The 18,810-nt window shown below is 38.0% G+C and overlaps 1 protein-coding gene across 1 annotated transcript in view; it reads right to left on the bottom strand.

The window, feature by feature from the left end:
* EHBP1 (EH domain binding protein 1) overlaps positions 1 to 17,936 on the bottom strand; it is a 442,694-nt gene extending 424,758 nt beyond the window's left edge. The window contains exon 1 of the mRNA XM_044264063.1: positions 17,658 to 17,936. The gene's annotated coding sequence lies outside the window, so the exon portion shown is untranslated. The remainder of the gene's footprint in view (positions 1 to 17,657) is intronic.
* Positions 17,937 to 18,810: the final 874 nt, after the last annotated feature.

The raw sequence follows: 18,810 nt of genomic DNA, 5'->3' as shown, positions 1-18,810 counted from the left end.
CCAACTCCATTTTTTATACATTTGTATGCATTTGTATGAATAGCAAAACTACTGCAAAACTTAGGGACTTAATTGATACCAGACCCACACCTATATATTTTCTAGAACAGTAACAAAAAAATAGTGCAGCATTCAAGGATTCAAGCATTCTGTTTTGGATCTGGGCACACCCACACAAACAAGTAACACCAGACATGGATGCCTCCACCTCTGGAGTTCATCTAGATTATCACCTACTTTTTCATTCCAGAGAAGCAATTCTTCCCTCTTAGCTGAGTTGGAGGAGACAAAGGAGAAGAAAAAGTGGAAGGAGGAAGAAAAGAAGTAAGAGGAAGGGGAGAAGGAAGAAGAGAGCTTTGACCTGTAATACAAATACAGTTCTAAAACTGAATAATCATTCCAAAGCACATGCTGTAAGTTGAGAGATCTAGCCTAAAACTGCAAGTATATTTTATCTTAAATTGGATTCCAGCTCAACATTAAATAAAGTGGCTTTTGCTTTCATTTTGATGCTGGTAGTCTGGGTCCAAGGAACTGGAGGGGTACTGCAGGACCAGCCAAGAGGGTCTGTGTCTTCGTGAAGGATGAAAATCAAATGTGAACCAGCAGGAGATTCTGAAAGCAGAGTTTAGTGAAGATACAGAGAGAGCAGATAACAGAGTGAGTATCCAAGAGACTCAAAAAGGAAAGGAAGGAGTCTCTCCTGTATTCAGGGTCTGGGGTTTTTACCGGGGACAGTGGTCTAGTGCACATGTCTTTTCAGGCATCCAGGAACCAGTTAGAACAAAGATGAGAGCTCAGGTGTCATTCCTTGGAGCCAGGGGTCTTGGTGTTGAAATGTTTAGCTTCTGGTGGTATGGAATTAGCATATGATGGCTTCCTTCGTCATTTTCACTTGGTCATTCTTCAGATGTTATTTATCCTAGAGAACCATTTATTTACTCCTTGTCTCTTACAAGGAGGCTATTTACATGCATGTGTAAGGTGGGGTGGGGGTGCAGATCCTAGCAAGAATAGAAGCAGGAAAAAGAAGAAAAAAGCAGACTTTTATGGAATCCTTCAGTTTCCCTGTCTCAATTTCAATAGTTTCTTTAAAAGGGAATATACCTTTTTTTACAGCTAGATAGATCCAAACAATGGCCAGAATTGACTAGAGAGGCATAAAATTTAGTATAAAGACAAGATTAATGTACTAGTCTCTAAAATAATCAGAGATTTGGCATTGCTTTCAATTCAATGAACTTCTCTGAAAACTGAACAACTTGGCTAGAGATTTATTAATTCGGAGTTTGTATTCTAAAGGCAATTGAAGAAACTTATAGCAAGAGTAGTGTTCATCAAAATTTATGAATCCCTTTGGTGACTGTGCTTTATTTCTATTGAACAGTCAAATAGTGTTTCAAAATCTGATTTCACTGAGCCAAAGGCAGTTTCTCAATGTGAAATTAATGACTTCAGGTAACATCCACAAAACCCACAGGGTCATTTTGAGTTTCAATACTTGTACCTCCTTGAACAAACATGTGATATATTTGTTTTTCCTTTCTCACACTTAAGTTCTATTTCCTCACTTCAGTAAGAAAATATAATCCTACAAGCCACCATGGAGATTCTCAAATCATATCTTAAAGGCATTTAATTCCCGAAGACCAAGAGCCAAGAAAACTTCAGTTAAAAAAACAAATCAACTAAGTTTCCTTGATTTTGCTATTTATTATTTATTATTATTTATTAATTTATTATTTATTATTTATTATTATTTGCTTTAAAATAAACAAATGTTGTGGGGTCCCTGGGTGGCTCAGTTGGTTGAGCATTGGATTCTTGACTTTGGCTCAGGTCATGATCCTGGGCTGTGAGATTGAGCTACACATATGGTTTTGCACTCAGTTTGAAGTCTACTTGTCTCTCTCCATCCTCCTCTGACATTCCCACTCTGTGCCATCTCCCACATATGTTCTCTCTAAATTAAATAAAACCTTTTGAAAAAATTAAGAGAGCTAAAAATTGCTTCATATTCCTTCAAATATCCTGTACCTTGGTGACAATGAAAGGCACTGAGATGAAGGCACTGAGATGTTTGCACATGCCCTATCACATGGGAAAATTGTAACAAGTTAAAAGCACAAATATCCAGAGACTGAAACAAAAGAAAGAATAAACTGATGGACCCTCTTTTCCTTTGTCTTACGGGAGTCCTATATTTGCCAGATAAGGTCATCTTTATCTGGAGAACATGTAGAACTAAGATGAAGCAAAGGGAGATGGAAGAAAATATAATAGTTCAAAAGAACATCTTACAAAGTAAGGTTTCGTACTTGCCAGTGGCTGGAGATCTCTGCAGGCAATTACGAAAGAGGATTTCTAAAATATTTGATCCACAATGGCCCAAAACATATGCATAAGTAGTCAAGATTCCAAGATGACTATTTTATTTTTTATATTTTTTAAAGATTTATTTATTTGACAGAGAGAGAGACACAATGAGAGAGGGAACACAAGCAAGGGGAGTGGGAGAGGGAGAAGAAGGCATCCTGCTGAGCAGGGAGCCAGATGTGGGGCTCAGTGTGGGGCTTGATCCCAGGACCTGGGGTCATGACCTGAGCCAAAGGCAGATGCTTCCCAGCCGAGCCACCCAGGTGGCCCAGCAAGATGACTATTTTACAAGCTAATATTCCTTTTGAGTAAGATTGTTTTTAAAATAGCATCACTATCTTATCTTTGCCTGACAAATCTAATTCTTTAATATCCTTTAAAATAACTGATAAAAGGGAAAAACTCAGAGCCATAGTAATAATTACAATTCATTTTTTAAAAGTTTTTATTTTGAAATAATTGCAAATGCCCAGGAATTTGCAATTGTAGTATAAAGAGTCATATGTACCCTTCATGATGTCCTCTTCTATAGCTGTAGTATAATACTAAAACCAGGAAATTGACCTTGGTCATTACTGCTGATGTACTAATCATAGGTAGTATGTTACTCAGTTGCTGCCATTTTTGTGGCCCGCATTCATTTGTGTGTGTGTGGGAGGGAAGTATATTTCTATATAACTCAATGTCATGTATAGATCTGTCTGACCATAAGTATACGAAATTCAGCAAAGTAATTCCCTGGTAGTAACACTTGGTGTGAATGTGTCCCCATCTCATTTCCTCTGTGTGTGTCATCTGGTTACCACTAACCTCTTTTCAATCTCTATAGTTCTGTTATTTCAAAAACATAATAAAAATAGAATCTTACCACATATAGCTTTTGAGATTGAATTTTTGCACTCAGCATAATGCCCCTGAGGTCCACTCAGGCTGTTTTCATGTACCAATAGTTTATTCCTTTCTATTGCTGAGTAATATTCCATAGTGTATCATATAGTTTGTTTAATCATCACCCACAAAAAGAGCATTTGGGCTGTTTCCAGCATTTTGCTAGTCAGAAAAAAGCTGCAATGAACATTCTCGTACAGGTTGATGTGAATGTACTTTTTCATTTTCTTGAGATACACGTCCAAGAGTGTAATTGCTGAATTGTATGTTTTGTTTTGTAAGAAAATGCCAAACTGTTTTCCAGAGTGGTTGTACCATTTTAAATTCCTACCGGCAGTATATGATAGATTCAGTTTCTCTACACATTTACCAGTAGTATGATCACTTCTTAAAAATTCTAGTCATTCTGATAGGTGTGTGGTGATATCAAACGGCTAACGATGTTGAACATCTTTTCATGTCATTATTTGCCATCTCTACACCCTCTTCTGTGAAATCCTTTCATGTCTTTTGCCCATGTTATAACTTTTTTTTTTAACTGTTGAGTTTTGAGAGTTTAAATACATGTACATACCCACACACACATTTACTAAATGTAAGGCTTTTAGCAGATAAGTGGTTTGCACATATTTTCTCCCCCAAACTCATTTTTATAAGAGAACTGGTGAGAGGTGGAAGGACATTTGGTTTTGTAGATACAGGATTACATTCAAAGCTATATGACTTTGATGTTAAATCTCCCCCAAGAGAGACAGGCACTCCCACATATAGCTGGTTGAAGTATACACTGGTTCAACCTTTCTGAAGGGTAGTTGGGCAAAATGGGTCTCAAAGTATATGCTATAGTTTCTCTTTTTAAAAATATATGCATAGGGGTGCCTGGGTGACTCAGTTGGTTGAGCATCTGATTCTTAATCTCAGCTCAGGTCTTGATTTCAGGCTTGTGAGTTCAAGCCCTACATTGGCCTCCATTCTGGGCATGGAGCCTACTTAAAAAAGGGTTTGGGGGAAGGGCACCTGGGAGGCTCAGTGGGTTAAGCCTCTGCTTTCAGCTTGGGTTGTGGTCTCAGGGTCCTGGGATTGAGCTCTCATTAGGGCTTTCTGCTCAGCAGGGAGCCTGCTTCCCCCTTTCTCTCTGCCTGCCTCTCTACCTGTTATCCCATTCTTTGTCAAATAAAAAAATAAAATCTTAAAAAAAAAGGTGGGGGAGGTGAGAGATACCCTCAGTATGTTAAGTGGGTGGCTCAGTACGTTAAGCACCTACCTTTGGCTCAGGTCATGATTTCAGGGTCCTGGAATTAAACTCTGCTCAGCAAGAAGTCTGCTTCTCCCTCTCCCTCTGCCATTCCTCCCCACTCGTGTGCTCTCTCTCTCACAAATAAAAAAAGTAAAATCTTAAATATATATATTCATACACACATATATATACACATGTTTAGAAAAAAATCTAGTAGTAGTATTAAAAATAATAGTTCTTTCTAGATAATGATTTAAACATTCTCTTTTTCTGTAATGAATATTTAAAATTTTTTTCAAAATTCTCATTAAAAAGCTTTCTTTCAGAAGTTTATCTTTAAAGTGTGAAAACCAGGGGCACCTGGGTGGCTCAGTGGGTTAAGGCCTCTGCCTTCGGCTCAGGTCATGATTTCAGGGTCCTGGGATTGAGCCCCGCATCAGGCTCTCTGCTCTGTGGGGAGCCTGCTTCCTCCCCTCTCCCTGCCTGCCTCTCTGCCTACTTGTGATCTCTGTCCGTCAAATGGATGAATGAAATCTTTAAAAAAAAAAAAACTGTCAAAGTGTGAAAACAAGCTACCATTTATTTTTTGTTTTGTTTTCTGTTTTCTTTTTTTTTTTTAAGATTTATTTATTTTAGAGAAAGAGCAAGTATGAGGGGAGGGCCAAAGGGAGAAGAGGAGAGACTCTCAAGCAGACTCCCTACCAAGAGTGAAGCCACATAGGGGGCTTGATCTCAGGACCTTGAGATCATGACCTAAGCTGAAACCAAGAGTCGGTTGCTCAGCTGACTGAGCCACACAGGCAACCCATGTTTTTTGTTTGCTTGTTTAAGATTTATTTATTATTTGAGAAAAAGAGAGAGTGAGCTTCAGCAGGAGGGGCAGAGGGAGAGGGGTGGGGGAGATAGAGGATCCCAAGCAGACTCCCTGCTGAGAGTAGACTCCCACATGGGGCCTGAGCTCATGATCCTGAGATCACAACCTGAGCCTAAAACAAGAGCTGGATGTTCAACCTATTGTGCCACCCAGGCGCCCTTGGTCTTTTGGTTGTTGTTGTTGTTTTGTTTTGTTTTAGGTAAACTCCATGCCAAATGTGGGGCTCGAACTCAGGACGCCAAGATCAATGTAATATGCTCTATCAATTGACCAGCCAGACACCCCCCAGTATCACTTACTGAGTTGTGATATGTGCTAGGTGCTTCATAAACATTAGCTAATTTAATTTTCGAAATGACCTTATGAGGTAGGTGCTGTTATTCTTACTTTACAAATGAAGAAGTTGAAGCCCAGAGATGTTAAAAACAAGACAAAAGAAAACTTTTTAAAATGTCATGACCAGGGAGCTGGGTGGGGGATGGGCTATATAGGTGATGGGTATTAAGGAGGGCACTTATTATGATGAACACTGGGTGTTTTATGTAAGTGATGAATCACTGAATTCTACCACAGAAACCAATATTGCTCTCTTAACTGACTAGAATTTTAACAAAAAAATTTTTTTAATGTCATGGCCAGAAAGTGGTACTAAAATGTAAACTCCATTAGAGTAAGGATGTTGTCTGTTTTGTTCACTGTTGATCCCTAGGATCTAAAACTCACAAAATATTTTTAAATGAATAATGGGCAGAATCAGGCCTTGTATCCAATTACATCTTATTCCAAAACCTCTGTCTAAACTCTTGCTCTAAACCAACACTCCAAAGAATCCTTTCTGCAATTTATGACCTTGATAAACGTGTTCCTTCACCTTTAATTTACTTCATTTAAAATAGGAAGAAATGACCCCCAAAATGAGAAATGTATGTAGAATATGAGGATGCTATAGGAAACATGAAGTCACATGATGGCTAACTGTGTTGCCCTAGTCAATAAATAAATTAGCTTATAGATAAGTTTAACAAACATTATAACATTTTTTTAAAAATTTTTATTTATTTATTTGACAGACATAGATCACAAATAGGCAGAAAGTCAGGTAGAGAGAAGGGGGAAGCAGGCTCCCCACCAAGCAGAGAGCCCGACGTGGGGCCTGATCCCAGGATCCCAAGATCATGACCTGAGCCAAAGGCAGAGGCTCAACCCACTGAGCCACCCAGGTGTCCCTATAACATTTATATTTTATTTAACATGGTGTTTGTAGGCATCGCTAGGAAAACCTAGATATTTGACCCTTATGTTATGAATTCAATTCTGAATTTATCATACTATTATTTCTATGGAAAAACTCAGCTTATCTCATATAATTTTGACTTCTAGTAGCTTTTCTAGAAGCATAGCACATTGGAAGAATGAATATTTTTGATATTGCTATTCAAAATCACAATTTATTCCTTAGTAGCTACATGGGCTTTTAAATCAGCATGAGACATTATTTTTGGAAGAAACCTGACATTCGAACTATAATTTTGTGATAGGTGTAGCACTGTTAACCTGAATTAGAATAAAGCTTCAATTTATGACAAACATCTTATTTCCAGTTCCTGACTAAATTTCACTAATAGAACCATAATATCATAATTACTAGATCTCAGCCCAAAGACCAAGAAGCACAAGTTAGTCACAGTTATTAAATTTATGAAAGGCCAAGTTTTTCATACAGTACTGTTAGATCCCAAACTTTGTCATTGCTGTTCCCCCACTCAGTGTTGCTGACTAGGTTAAAGCATGAAGAGAGTATTTAAGCCGATCTTACTAGAGACATGCCCTCTATCATCATTTTGACTTAATGTTGTTTTGGGAATTCAGGCCAATGTAGGGAGAGAGAGATGAAACAAAGCTAAAAGAAAGAAATAGTGGAAGAAAAAAAAAAATCCCTATTCGAAAACAGTTGATTATGTATCTAACAAAATGCCCAAGGAATCTTCTAGAGTTTTAGACTTAATAGGATAATAAATGGCCAGATAAAACATAAAATATAAAAAAAGTCATTAAGATTCTTGAATACCAATAATTACAAACTAGAAATTTCTAATTTAAAAGAGAGATCCAATTTATAATAGCAATAAAATATAAAGAGATATAGACTTAATAAGAAGTGTTTATTAAAATAATAAAACTTATTGGGCAGTAACATCTGGAAAGATTAAAATACTGTAAAGATGTCTATTCTTAATATTATTTTTAAATCTAGCACAATTCCAGTCAAAATAAAAATGGACTTTTCTTTAAATTTAAAGAAAGTTATATTTAGTTAGAAAAATAAAGAGGTGAGGATAAGAAAAATATTCTGAAAATGAAAAAAGAAAGAGCAAATGAAACAGAAATATAAGTCAGTGAAACAGAAGAGAAGCCTCAGGAATAAGCCTCATTTTATGAAATGACCAAGTGCAATACAAAACAATGAGATGATTTTTTTAAACACACATTTGTGAAAATCATTCATTTAGAAATTTGAATTAAATTATTTCATATCAGGGGCGCCTGGGTGGCTCAGTTCTTAAGCATCTGCCTTTGGCTCAGGTCATGATCCCAGGGTGCTGGGATCAAGCCCTTCATCCAGCTCCCTGCTCAGCGGGAAGCCTGCTTCTCCCTCTCCCATTCCCTCTGCTTCTGTGCCCTCTCTCATTGTGTCTCTCTCTGTTAAATAAATAAATAAAATCTTTAAAAAAATACATAGACATTTATTAAAAAAAAGTTATTTTGTATCAAATATTTCATAACACCCCCCAAATACATTCCAGAAGTCTTAAGTAACTAAATATCTTTAAACTCATAAATAAGTGAATAAACAAGAGTGAGTGAATGTTGATCAGATCTCAAGAGATATGATAATTTTCTTTGACTTTGAAGCAATAAAAGAAGTTAGAAGGGGAGAGATCATGGTTTCATACCTAAGTTTAAAAACATTTACTCAACTTAAAAATAGGAAAACTAGGTAGAAATTAAAGAATTACGTTAAATTTCGGTTACTGGAACTTGCATGGCCTGTTGTATCTTCTGCACCTTGCACAGGGACAGGCACATAGTAAATGTTCAATAGATATTTGTTGAACAAATATTGTAATAATTAACTAAGTAGAGGTTGATTAATTATATAAGACAAGGAAGTGACCCTGGAGTCCAATTAGCCAGCTGCAACTAGGAATGATGAGGGCAAATTAATTTCTTTGGCCCAGATGCATAAGAATCACAGATGGAGGCTGCCTAATCAGCTGTGGAATGGACAAGAGATGGGAACAACAGGTGGACTGTGGAGTGCTATCAGGCCAAATCGTGTCACACTATATGCATTAGCTGCTGGAGGGTGATAGCAGCCAACAGGCCACACTGGTCTGGAACAATCAGCAAATGAATGGCTTGACTCAATCAAGAAATCTTGTTCAACTTAGGAGCCGAGAGTCAGGGTGCTGAATGACAGGACTACAGACAGCAGACTGAGCTGCTAAACAAAGGGTGTGATTGTGTTTGGAGAGAAGAGAGGACCGCATACTTCTTGTCAGTCTTTTTGTAGGATAATTATTCAATGGAGTGAAGCACTCAGACTTGATGGTTGCTGTATTTTCCATGTGAGATAGTCGGAGGGATTTTAACATCCGTAGATGATTGTTCCCAGTGTATAGTGAAGGAAACATTCATTCAAAATTGTTCAGTAGTATGGGTGTCTGAACAGTAAGGTGTTCTGCGTCATTTTCAGTCTACTTTGTGCTGATGCCTCACAGCATTCAATACATTTCTGTTGAATCAGTAAATGAATTGAGCATCATTTAGAAAAGGCTAAAAAATGATCATTGTGGTTTGTCAAGATCTTTTTTTCCTCTTTGTCATTAGAAACTAGTGTTGGAAACATAGAGAACTAGTGTAGCAGCTGCTAATGTTATGAATCTATGTGTTTCCATCTTTTTAACCCTGTTTTCCCAGGGTGATGAAAATCAACACATTGACAGAAATTAGGAGCACAGAGCTGTCCACCTTCATGGCATATCTGGATCCAGGTTTTCTCTGCTGTAATGATTCCCCCAGAAACCTCTCCAGAACAATTGTCCGTCTGTCACCTAGATTGAAGAATAGTAAGTCCTTCAAGATGAGTAGATTTTTTTTTTTTTTTTTTTTTTGCTATTATCACTTAACCAGCAAACAGGTTACTTGATGGAATGGGCCAAATAAGTTGGCAAGCCATTCATTTCCTAGCTCTCCAGATACATATATATCTGGATATATATATATATATATATATATATATATGTGTGTGTGTGTGTGTGTGTGTGTGTATATAGTGTCTCTCTATACAGAGACACACAACAAGAAAAGGAAAGCAGATTTTAAAAAAAAAAACTATTTGTGAAATAGCTCATAACAACAGGACAGTGTTTAGCAGATGTAATATAGATATTTCTATGTAGTGGCAGGATGAGAGAAACTGTTATGTCAAATATTTTTAACTTCATGATCAAATGGGAATAATATCAAAAGTGATTGTCATCTGAAGCAGTAGAATTCAATTTTCCTTGCATTATGGAGATTTCTCTGAGCAGACCCAGGTTAAATGATTGCTCTGAGGTTGATGACACACTGATTCCTAGTGCCAACAATGACTTCAGCCTGATGGCAACCTTTACAAATCGCTTCCTGTAAATTCTTTGTGAGAATAACAAGCAATTCATTTTGCTTGAGAGTCACTTTTTAGCTAAGGGACTCCACCCAGCAGTCTGGATTTAATAAAACAAAATACACTTTGGTATTACAAACATATTTTTTGAGATGTAAATTCCCCACATAAGTTTTTGTAAAAGCAAAGCATTTTTGTTTTATACTTGGTGAGAGCCAGATGGGTCCTAATGCAGAGCCGGCCAACTATTACTTAGTTTATCTGATCAGTGGGTGGGGAAGAGTGGTAGGGGAGGAAAGGCCACTGAAGAGCCACACATGTGTGTATTCATGGAAGACATTCAAGTTAATATTTACAAAAGTTTTTAAAGCTACAACCAGAACAATGCTTGGTCATTCAACCATTTACTCATTCACTTATTCAGCACACAGGACTTACTGAGCTATAGGAACCGTTATAGGTTCTGGAGGGTACCATAGTTGGAATAAAACAGACAATAGTTTTGCTCTCATGGAACTTACATTCTAGTGAGGGAAGACAGAGAAAAAGCCAAAAATTATTCAAAGAAAAAAGTTTTTAAAGAGAACTCCATGTTTTTAATGGGCAAGTTACAGGAATTATTTGTTTCCATAAGAGTAGGTATTAGGAGAGTATATGTCTTTGTGACTGGTAGTAGATAAAATCGTATTAGTCAATATTTAAGCTTGGATTGCTCAGACACTGTGTATATAATTTATGACCTTGTTCCTGAACTCAGAGAGCTTACAATTCCAACTTGCAAGGTGTCCCCATACATCATGTAGACAAAGGGAAAAGAAGAGCCAGCAGGTATCTTGTATACCATCTGAATCAGAACTACCTTGTCTTCACAGTCATAGTCAGTGTGAAGTAGGTTTTTTTTTTTTTAAAGATTTTATTTATTTATTTGACAGAGAGAGATCACAAGTAGGCAGAGAAGCAGGCAGAGAGAGCAGGGGAAGCAGGCTCCCTGCTGAGCAGAGAGCCGGATGTGGGACTCGATCCCAGGCCCCTGAGATCATGACCTGAGCTGAAGGCAGCAGCTTAACCCACTGAGCCACCCAGGCGCCCCCAGTGTGAAGTAGGTTTAGAGTCCTTGGGCCCCTTGGAACTTAAGTAAGAACAGGAATTCTTTGACACTATGTGTCTTCTCCTATTTGGTAAAAAAAAAAAAAAAAAAAAAAAAACCCGACAATGGCATCATTGGCATGACAGAGAAAGTGTGTGTGTGTGTGTGTGTGTGTGTGTGTGTGTGAAAGAATGTCCAATCCACTTTCTCATTCTACTAAACTAACTATGATTAAAGGCTTTTTAAATAGTTTTTCTTTACATTGCAGTTACATACACAGTTAGTTAACACACTGTGTATTACTTTCAGGTGTACAATATAGTGACTTAACAATTCCATACATCACCCAGTGCTCATCACAATAAAGGTTTTGTTGTTGATGTTTTTAACAAACATAAAAGAAGGGCCTTGGTCCTTATCAGATAAAGACCATAAGAACTCTTTGGAACAACACCTCTGCAATATCTGCTCTAAGTTCTACTCCCACTATTTGTTCAACTTTCCTCTTTTCAATGTTCACTCCCAGCTGGAATCATAAATCAAAGTTCATGATCATCTCCAGATATACTAGCCACACAGACCTCATGAAATCAAAATCACTTTATGCTTCTGGGGTCCTTCTGGAGTCCACCAGAACTACAACACTCACCTCCTCAAGCTGGTTACCTAAGAAGTAACACTCTCAAGGACAACCACTCTCATGTGCCCGGCTACAGTTGCTTATTGTTCAAAACTATGCCTCCAAGTCTTTTGTCTCTTTCCAAGAACACTTATTCATCCAACAAACACATGTTTGTGGCTAACACGGAGCAACTGGGGCCTACAAAGATACTGAAGGTACATGGTTCCGACTTTTACTTATGGTTGAGAAGAGGGCTAACTTCTCAGATAGCTCTAAAACAAGAGCAACTGGGGCCTACAAAGATATTGAAGGTACATGGTTCCGACTTTTACTTATGGTTGAGAAGAGGGCTAACTTCTCAGATAGCTCTAAAACAAGATGAAAGGGGCCAAGAACCATAAAAGAGAGACCAATGAAGCACCAGTTACTTAGAGGAAGCTTCTGGTAAGGGATCTCTGGATGGTAGAGCTATAGCAAGACTTTAAGGGACAGGTAGAATTGCATTAGAACAGGGATGGTCAAGCAGATGCGAGTTTATATCTTTATTTTGTACTTTTTTCTCTTCTTAGTACATTATGCAGTCCATCTCATTTTTATTTATATTCTTCAAATGAGGCTTTCCTAATAAAAAATCTTTTTTAATCTCATAAACCTCTATTTTTAATTTTCTTCCATTAATAACTTTGAATCTCTAATAAGTTTGCTTTTAATTGGGTATTTAATCAACTTTACAATGGAACTTAAATAGGACTATCTAAGTAACAATAGCAACATGAACGTCCTTTAAAAAATCTCATCTAATTTCCAGGTTTTCATAAACCTTGAAGACTTCTCCCATTCAACCGCTGCATAAAAAATAATTGTGCATAATTGTAAGAAACCAATATTTATCATTCTGAATTATACATTTTTTTCTTATCTGCTATTGCTTTCTGTAGTCCTTAACCCATTGTTTATGTTTCTCATATTTATCATTCCTTCCAGCAATATAACATATTATTGTCTCAATGTAACACATTTGACTTGCTCTGTTATTTCCCTATAGATATGTGTGGGAGGTGCTTTTCTAGTTTTTGGATGTACTAAGGAATACTTCCACACACATCCATATGCCTTTTCTTTCCTTTGTAGTACCTTTGCAGTCTATGATACATTTTCCAAAGTAAAAGAGGGTAATCTATAATGTCTGGCTAAGGGTGTGGGTGCTGGCAGCCATGCTGTGCTTGAATCCTGGCTCTGCCACTTGCATTCTGTGAGAACATGAGCAAATTACTTAACCTCTCTAAGAGGTTTCTTCATATAAAAAACAGGAAAAATATTGGACAACCACATGCAGAAGAATGAAGCTGGACCATTTCCTTACACTACACACAAAAATAGACTCAAAATGGATGAGGAACCTCAATGTGAGGTGGGAATCCATCAAAATCTTTGAGGAGAACACAAGCAGCAACCTCTTCAACCTCAGTGGCAGCAACTTCTTCCTAGAAATATAACCAAAGGTACGGGAAGCAAGAGCAAGATTGAACTATTGGGACTACATCAAGATAAAAAGCTTTTGCACAGCAAAGAAAACAGTCAAGAAAACCAAAAGACAAACGACAGAATAGGAGAAGATATTTGCAAATGACATATCAGATAAAGGGCTAGTATTCAAAATCTATAAGGAACTTATCAAATTCAACAACCAAAGAACAAAGAATCAAATCAAGAAATGGGCAGAAGACCTGAAAAGACATTTCTCCAAAGAAGACGTTCAAATGGCCAACAGACACATGAAAAAGTACTCAATATCACTCGGCATCAGGGAAATACAAATCAAAACCACAGTGAGATACCACCTCACACCAGTCAGAATGGCTAAAATTAACAAGTCAGGAAACGACAGATGTTGGCGAGGATACAGAGAAAGGGGAAACTTCCTACACTACTGGGTTGGGAATGCAAGCTGGTACAATCACTCTGGAAAACAGTATGGAGGTTCCTCAAAAAGTTGAAAATAGAGCAACCCTATGACCCAGGAACTACACTACTGGGTATTTACCCCAAAGATACAAATGTAGTGATCCAAAGGGGCACGTGTACCCAAATGTTTATAGCAACAATGTCCACAATAGCCAAACTATGGAAAGAGCCTAGATGTCCATCAACAGATGAATGGATCAAGAAGATGTTATATATATAGCTACCATGGAATATTATGCAGCCATCACAAAATGAAATTTTGCCATTTGCAATGATGTGGATGGAACTAGAGGGTATTATGTTAAGCAAAATAAGTCAATCAGAGAAACACAATTATCATATGATCTGACTGATATCTGGAATTTGAGAAACAAGGCAGAGGATAATAGGAGAAGAGAGGAAAATTGAAACAAGATGAAACCAGTGAAGGAGACAAACTTTAAGAGACTCTTAATCTCAGGAAACAAATTGAGGGTTGCTGGAGTGGAGGGGGAGTGGGAGGGAGGGATTAGCTGCGTGATGGACATTGGGGAGGGTATGTGCTATGGTGAGTGCTGTGAATTGTCTAAGAAGGACGATTCACAGACCTGTACCCCTAAAACAAATAATGCATTATATGAATGGATGAATGGATAAATAATAAAATTAAAAATTTTATTTAATAAATAAATAATAATAAATAATAAAATAACAAATAGATAAATAAATAAATAAATTTTAAAAATAAAAAAATAGGAATAATAGTCATACTCATCTCACATGATTAATGAGAGAATTATATGAGATAAAGATACATATAAGCCCTTAGGACTGTGCTTCACACATCATAAGTGTTCAATAATGGCAGGGTTTTTTAAAAAATATTTTATTTTTAAGTAACCTCTACACCCTATGTGGAGCTTGAACCCACAACCCTGAGATCAAGAATTACATGCTCTACTGACCAAGCCAGCCACGTGCCCCTCAGTAATGCTAATTATTAATGATATACATTTCTTGGCATACTGTTTGTTGCATTCTAAAATTCAGTAAATGCCAATTTCCTTGTTTTCATCTACCCAAATTACTATAATTTGGACAAAGTATTTGATCATTTCTATTAATCATGGAATTACAAGTCAGGATTGTGAATAATTTTAAAGATTTAGTCTCTGCTTCATGTCAGATATGTTCAAGATGCTTTCCAGAAAAAGAACATTAGCTTACAGGATCATCAGATGCTTCCAAATATTCATCTTAATGAATTGTTGTTATTTGATTGCTGCAAGGATCCTACCTTACATTTATTACATTTTTATTTTTCCACTGTAATACACAGAACCCTTGGTTTCAGTAAAACACCTCAACCTTTTACAAGAAGGAAAGGTAGGAGTACAGCTGGGTGCTTGTTTCCTTCCTCTGTCTCTGGCATCCGCTTTTCTCTGGGCATTGGTTTCATTTTTCAACCTGGCTTCTCCTCACTCCAGAAGGAAACCTGGCCTCTGGGAGCTCCCAGGCTTCCTTTAATAGTGACTGCATGTCTTTATCAACTCCACATTCCCAGGAAAGGAGTCTTACTGGCCTGCCTTGGGTCAGTTCCTCACTTCTAAACCAGTAAACTGTGGCCATGGAGTTTGGCCACTATAACTGATCAGGTGGTCCTGGTCAGAGTCATTTATCTGGAGGGCAAGGAAAAGCACTAACCCCAAGGTAGGGTGCTAAACAGAAGGGCTGTGGCCAGACCAAATGACAGATTCCTTCAACTCAAGTTATTAGAAGGGCTTGATATGTTTTCCATCTGTTTACTGTTCTTGTGTGAACCTCTTCCTCTTATGTAAAATGTTTACATTCATCAAAACATATTTTTCCCTTACATATTTATATAACTGGGGCACCTGGTGTCTCAGTCAGTTAAGTGTCCAACTCTTGATTTTGGCTCAGGTCATGATCTCAGGGTTGTGAGATTGAGGCCCAGGTCAGGCTCCATGCTGGGTGTGGAGCCTAGTTGAGATTCCCTCTCTTCTTCCCTTTGCCCCACCCCACTCTCTAAAACAAACAAACAAACAAACAAACAAACAAATTTATGTCACTTCCCTAATGGTTTTGGGAATACAACTGTGCAAATACTAAAAAATTCAGAAAGGCATCAAGATTATTGAAGAACTACTATGTTTAAGAAGTTGTTCTTGGGCACCTGGGTGGCTCAGTGATTAAGCCCCTCTGCCTTTGGCTCAGGTCATGATCTCACGGTACTGGGAGTGAGCCCCACATCAAGCTCTTTGCTCAGCAGGCAGTCTGCTTCCCCTTCTCTCTCTGCTTGCCTCTCTGCCTACTTGTGATCTCTCTCTCTGTCAAATAAATAAATGAAATTTAAAAAGAAAAGTTGTTGGTGCTATGAAAAGTTCAAAGAGCTGTATTACTACAGAAAATTTAGTTTCTAATGGGGTTGAATATACAAATAAAAAAACGAAATAAAAAAGGCTATACACTCGTCACTCCTCAACTATGGAGACCACATTCTTAAGAACTCTGAGAGAGAAGGCCTATGGTTCAAGAACTTAAATCCCTATGACAGAAATCATGTTAGGTGAAATGATACTTGGAATAAACGTCTGAAAGCCATTAGAATTACGTTCTCTTGTACTAAAATAAATATGACTTTTATTCATCTTACTTTAGTAATCATGACTACTACATGGATATTTAACCCTTCACCATTTCATACTCACCAGCAAGATACTTTTCAGGACCTTTTTTCCTATAGTTTCATTAAGATAGCTATAAATCATTTTTTGGGCTTGTTTAAAAATATCCGTAGTGAGAAGAATTCTTTCTGGCATTGGTCCTCCTCTGAATGTTCAAGGTCTTATTTTACAACTTGGTGGTTTCTACCAGACAAGCTAATATCTGGTCTCTATTCTTATACACAAAGGGCTTCCTAACAATCATTTGAGACTTTGCCCGAGGGCTTCTTCCAGTGGGAGAAGCAGATTCGGTTAGGGCCTGGCTAAAAGTTCTGTAGATATAATACTTCCAGGAGCAAAAGAGAGTTGGTAGAAAAATGTACCAGGACCTTCTCACCTCTTGGGTGGGAGGACTCAAGATGGGAGCCATACAGTGTCCCAGAAGTTTCCAGAAGGATCAGGCCCTAGCTGACCACAGCAGTAATGTGTTTATTGACACTTTGTACTGACCTCCTCAGAAGACATCTAAACAAATGGCGCCTTAAAATCCTTGCTTCAGGTTCTGCTTTTGGGGGGAACTAAACCGAAGAAGAAGTTTGGCTCCCAGCTCCCGGTCTCTGCCTCCTAAAATATCTGGGTTCCCAAGAAATGTTGGAGGCTTGAGAAAAACCTCTGAAAACTGATCCCTTGCCATTTCCCAGAGTTTTGCAGTCCTGGAGCTGCCCATTTTAACTTCATGGCAGGTACATGCATTTCTACCCCTACTCTCCCCACTGAAACCACAGGAAGTGCTTCCAAAGCCCTCAATTATTAGTGCTTGTTTTTCTTAGTCCTGCCCAACCCTTCATTTCAAAAATCTTTACTTTGTCTTGCTTTAGTTCTCCACTTTCAACCTCAATTTCTCTCTTTCCCAAGCTATCCATGGAAGAACAAGTGATCTGTGATTTCATGTTCCAGGACTGAAATTCTATAGTTGCTGATAAAATATACATCTGTATGTATTAAATAGGAATTACGTCTAAGAGAATATCATGGTTGGGGTGTTTAAAATGATGTATCAAAAAGGAAGTGGAAATACAACCTGAGAAATCAGAGAAGGCTTCACAGAGAAGTTTGGGACCACTGATCTAGTCCTAGCACCCATTTTACAGATGGGGAAACTGCAATCTATAAGGCTAAATGACTGACTCAGAGTCCTACAGTTTATAATTTGTGACCAACCCCCATTTCTCACTCCTCAATCCCTTCTGTGCTCGACCCCATGCTGGTCACTCACCAGTTGTCCAGAGGCAGCCTTGCTTCTGCCTTTGTCTTTTGTTGGCCTTGAAGTTTGCCATGAGGACAAAGCCTGGAAAAGGATGAGAACAAATAGCACATTCTCCAAAGCACTCTCCACCATGAACAATATCAGTTGTCCTGAGAGGGTTTTGATATGGGTTGAAAATATTGTTTTGTCTTAAATCTTGGAAAAAATTCTAGTCGCATGGAATTTTTTTCTCCAGAATTAATCATGGGTAGCATACTCTTTATCCTTGTTCTTTGACGAAGCAGAAAACAAAATAGCCATTGAAGGCACCCTTTGTTTCCACCCAGGGACTAATGACGTTGTGCACCCCTCCCACCCAGCAGCCCTCGGGTACTGGTCTCTCTGAAGAGTGCTGAGTGCTCAGGGTGCTGACTAAGCCCATCCCAACCCCAACTTTTGCCAAGGAGACAATTCCTCTGACTGTTTGTTCTTGAGCTTGGTCGTATCAAATATTCTCAACAAGTTCTTCCAATTTCTGTTTTTAAAATAAAAATCAAAAGACCAGCACATTCCTTTTATGTTTGTGCAAATGAAGCAGAGGCAAGAAGCTGCTGAAACTCCAGCTAAAGACTTCTGATATGTAACTTGAGAGACTGCCTACTGAAGTCCTGAAATACAAATTATTTTTAAACTATTTTTATGATATATTTATATGATCTATTATATAGTATAAATATATTTACCTATACAGGACAAGATTATATTTTTGGTACTTCTATAGACTGTGAAATCAATATTCTAAGAATGAGTCTTAGCTCCAGTAATAATGACTCAGGCATAACTGGGGGTCTTTAAAATACAACCTTCTCTTGCTACATCATGCTTTGTTTTAAAGCGGGAGGTGGGGGCATCATTAGTACCCTGAGTGTTCAGTGGAGACAGTGCTAATCACCATGAACTCATTTCGGGCAAACCAGCGTCAGCTGAGGGACACGCTGACACGATTATCACTCACACTCTATGGCTCTCATTTTCGGCATTGATTCATGTTTGACTTGGATCTAACCAGGCATGTCTCATAACAGAAAACACTCCTTTTCTCCAAAGATGTTTAGGACCTGGACTGTGTCCTGCTGCAAGGCACAGATATAGGATATCCACGTAAGGTCCTCAGCCTGCCTCA

Source organism: Neovison vison, chromosome 8 (genome assembly GCF_020171115.1).
Source record: "Neovison vison isolate M4711 chromosome 8, ASM_NN_V1, whole genome shotgun sequence".
NCBI classification, from domain to species: Eukaryota; Metazoa; Chordata; class Mammalia; order Carnivora; family Mustelidae; genus Neogale; species Neogale vison.
Note: the sequence above shows the minus strand (reverse complement) of the source record. Positions and strands in the feature narration are given on the sequence as shown.